The sequence below is a fragment of the Anomalospiza imberbis genome, chromosome 3 (assembly GCF_031753505.1).
Source record: "Anomalospiza imberbis isolate Cuckoo-Finch-1a 21T00152 chromosome 3, ASM3175350v1, whole genome shotgun sequence".
In the NCBI taxonomy this organism is placed as follows: Eukaryota; Metazoa; Chordata; class Aves; order Passeriformes; family Viduidae; genus Anomalospiza; species Anomalospiza imberbis.
This window is the reverse complement of record NC_089683.1, coordinates 31368504-31373117: the sequence shown is the minus strand read 5'-3', so window position 1 is coordinate 31373117 and position 4614 is coordinate 31368504.

Here is a 4614-nt window from a genome sequence, read left to right as displayed (position 1 = left end):
GTTTACTCTGCTTCATTTTGTAAAATCTGCTTCTTGTAAATTAATGTTTTTTTCTATATTAACTTTGTCCTTTAGGGCTGTGATCAGAATGTTTAGGGTGACCAGCATCCCAAATCATATGATAAAAAGCAGGGAGCATTCCCTGCCCACATGAATTGTTTCAGAGTCAGTAACAAAAGAAGCTGTGAGAAATAAATGTCTTCTAGTGATTCTTATTAACCAGGAAAGGTGTATTACATAACATAAGACCACATGAAAGGCAAAAGAAGCAATGGTGCGAAACATTGGTGCAAGAAGTACTAAGTTTGCAAAGCAATGGTGCAAGAAGTACTAAGTAAACTCAGGGAACTTCGAGTTCTGCAGATTTCTTCTTCATTGTCTGACTTCACACAATGACCGCAGCTTTCCCTCCTGGCCCCTGAAGGGATGTCTGAGGCCAACTTAAACATAAAGAAGGAAACATTATCTTTGTAACTGTATGGGGTGCCTGCTGCTGGTTGGTTTTTGCCACACAGACTGCCAGTCTGTGGTTACAAGTCGCTGGTGATATAAGAAAGGTCTACGCGATCATGAATGGCATTGAGGGCAAACTGACTGCTATTCCAGTAAAAGAGCTCAGGGCTCATCATCAGGTTCAAAAGATGGCAGAGGTGATTGTGGAACATGAACAGAGACATTTAGGAGAGAGGAAGCCCATTCAAAGGGCCACAGATGGAGAGAGGCTACTAAGCAAAACAGTCCTTTAATCTCAATTCATATAGCTTGTCTCATGTTTCTATTCAGCTCCTAGTCATTCATTCATGTCTTGTTTTCAGACTCTTACAGTTCTATATTCCCATGACTCCTTCCAAAATGGTTTCGAAGTCTTCATCAATGAGGAATACATGATCTTGGTAATTTTCCATGCTTTCCCTGTTATTAGGAAGATGTAGCTATGAGATCAACTGCCCAAAATAGAAAGAAACAATGTATTGTGGTTTATGACATCACATGTCATTAATCTAGCTAAGCAATATCTTTGGGTTTTTATTTGTCTCTTCTCACAATTTTTTTTCTTTTGGTTTTGCAAGGTGCCTTGAGTGTGAAATAAAAATGTTGTAGAATTCTTTCTACAATTAAGGCTTAGAAGAAACTGGTGAGGAAAAAGTAATCTAAAATAAGTCTCTAATCTAAAATGTCTCCTATGAGGACATGAAATGGAGAAATTCCAGGTCCTTAGTGCAGTAAGGAAGGTGCACAGCACATTCACTTCTCTGGACTTGAAGAGAACAGACTTTGGCCTCTTCAAGAATCTGCTTGGTAAATTACCATGGAATAAAGACCTTGGGGGAAGAGTAGCCCAAGAAATCTAGTTAATGTTCAAGGATCACCTCCTCTAAACTCAGGAGCAATGAATCCAAATGAAGAGGAAGGCAAGCAAAAATGCTAGAGGACTGACATTTGGACAAACAAGAAGTTTGTGACAATTTCAGCACACAAAGGAAGCTCACAAGGGATGGAAGCAGAGACAGGTAGCCTGGGAGGAATGCAGAAAAAGTTGCTCAGAGTAAACAGGGATTGGGTTAGGAAAGCTAAAGCCCTGAGAGAATTAAATCTTGCCAGGGATGTCAAGAAAAGTTTCTTATTGCCAGTGACAATAAGAAAAGTTTATATAGGTATGTCAGTGATAAAAGGAAGACTAGAGAAAATGTGTTCTCCCTCTGGAAGGAAACAGGAGGCCTGGTTACCCAGGTGGAGAAGGCTGAGGTACTGAATAACTTTTCTCTCCCTTAGTCTTCACAGAGAAATGCATCAGCCACACCACTCAAGTCAAAGAAGGCAAGGCAGGGACTGGGAGAATGACACACCACCCAATGCAGGAGAAGATCAATTCTAGGACCATCTAAGGAACCAGAAGGTGCACAAGTCCATGGAACCTGATGAGATGCAACTGTGTGTCCCAAGGGATATGGCAGGCGAAGTGACTAAGCCACTATCCATCCTATTTGAGAAGTCTTGGCAGTCTGGTGGAGTTCTCACCATCTGGAAAAGTGGCAACAACTATCATTTTTTAAAAAGGGAAAAATTACCTAAAGGCCAGTCAGTTGATTTTGGTGTTTGGCAAGGTCATGGAGTACCTCTTCCTTGAAACTATTCTAAGACGTGAAAAATAAGGAGATGGTTGGTGGCAGTCAGTATGGTTTCACTGAGGGCAAATTGAGCCTAACAAATTTAGTCGCCTTCCATGACATGGTTACAGAATTGGTGGATAGGAAAGGAGCAACTGACATCATGTACCTGGACTTGTGCAAAGCATTTGACACTGTCCTGCATGTCTTCCTTGTCTCTAAACTGTAAAGACATAGATTTTCTGACTAGAGGGCTTGGTGGATAAGGAATGGGCTGGGTGGTCACACTCTGAGACTTGTGGGTAATGGCTTGATGTCCAAAGAGGAAGAACAGTGATGAGTGGCATCCATCAGGGACTGGTATTGGGAACAGCACTGTTTAACATCTTTGCTGGTGACATGAACAGTAGGATTGAGAGCATTCTCATCAAATTTGTCCACAGAATCACAGAATGGTTGGGGTTGGAAGGAACATCTGCAGTTCACCTAGTCCAACCTCCTGTAAAGCAGGTTCACCAAGACCATCTTGCACAGGATTTCATCCAAGCAGGTTTTGCCTATTTCTGGGGAAGAAGATTCCACAGCCTCTCTGCAAAGCCTGTTGCAGTGGTCTGTCACCCTCAAATGACAACACTAAGCTGTGTGGTGCAGCCAACACCCCAAGAAAGGGGTTGCCATGTAGACACAGGCTGGAGAGGTGGCCTGTGTGAACCTCATGAGGTCCAAGTGCAAGGGCCTGCACATGGATTGGGGAAATCCCAAGCACAAACAGAGGCTGGAAAACGAGTGGATTGAAAGTAGTCCTGAAAAAAAGGAGTTTGGGCTGTTGGTGGAGAAGCTCAACATGACCCAACAGGTCCTTGAAGCCCAAACATATCCTGGCTAGATCAAAATCAGTGTGGCTACCAAGTCAAGGGAGGTGATTCTGTCCCTCTACTCTGCTTTCATGACAGTCACTTGGAAAATGTCCATCTCTTGGGCCCTCAAAACAAGAAAAACATGGACCTGTTGAAGTAGATCCTGAGGAGGGTCATGAAGATGGTCAGAGGGTGAGAGCACATCTCCTGTGAAGATTGAGAGAGTTGGGGTTGTTCAGCCTGGAGCAGAGAGGGCTCCAAGGAGACCTTATAGAAGCCTTTCAGTACCTAAAGGGGGCCTGCAAGCAAGCGAGAGAGGGACTTATACAAGGACATGTAGTGATGAGACAAGGGGTAATGGCTTTAAACTGAAAGAAGGTAGATTACATATTAAATATTAAAAAGAAATTCTTAGCTGTGAGGGTGGTGAAGCACTGGAACTAGTTGTCCAGAGAAGTTGTGGATCCCCCATTCCTGGAAGTGTTCAAGGCCAGGTTGCATGGGGCTTTGAGCAACCTGATCTAGTGGAAGGTGTCCCTGCCCATGGCAGGAAAGTTGGAACTGGATGACTTTTAAGGTACTTTTGTCCCCCAACCAGTCTATGACATTATTTGAAAAATACTTCAACCCCATAGAATTAATTTGCAAATAAAGCTTTAGCCTGAAATAGAGCTGTTTTTTGTGGTTTTTGGTTTTTTGGTTTTTTTTTTTATTTTGTTTTGTTTTGGGTTTGTTGTTTGTTGGTTTTTTTGGGGGGGGGGGGGTTTGGGAAAGAATGTTTTTACATGGGAACTTGCGTGGAACATTTAAATTCTGTTGGAATACCTTCTTGGTACAATGTTTTCTGCTCATTTCCTTCTGACTAGATGAGATTTCAGCATGTTTCTTCTACATGGGGCTGCTGTCAAGGCCTGATTGTTGTTTCATTTATATAGCACCATTTTGTATCAGCATACCCAAATAACCATATTGGAGAGATTCCTGATTTAATCTGGTATGAGATGAGTATCAGGACTTTAATGTTGTTTGAATAGATGCTTTCTCTGTTTAATAGCCAAGATGAAAAAAAGTTTGGATCAAACTATGAATATTTTTTGCTTCTCATCCTTGCTGAAATGAAAATGTAGTAAAAATAGTTTAATACAATACAACATACTGGCCTGAGATGAAAGGTTTCATATATTCTAAGTAAAACAAAAAAGGGAGGATTCACAAAATAAAAATTCCTTAAGCTGCTGCTGTTCTCTTCCCTCTCCCTTTTAGTCGTTAGTTCAAGGTTAGACTTTTCACTTATACTTGGAAAAATAGGTCCAGATCTGCATTTTTGAACTCATTTCAAGAAGATACCTTAATAACCAAGCTATATGCCATTCTAAGAGAAAAAGTGATCTCCTTTTCTGTGATGTTTTTTTACCCACTTTAAATACCATTTGTTGCAGCACACAAGTCAAATTCATCTGATCAAATTCAGATGTTTACATCTAGATATCCCCAACTTCCTTTAAATAATAGCAAGAAATATGTACTTTGAGGTTTCATTACCTTTAGAGCTAAAATAAGCATGACATTTTTATTTGACCTTCAAGTTGTAAATGTGCATTCCTGCCTTATGCCACCAATCTTACTGTATGCCAGATAACTTTTAATGT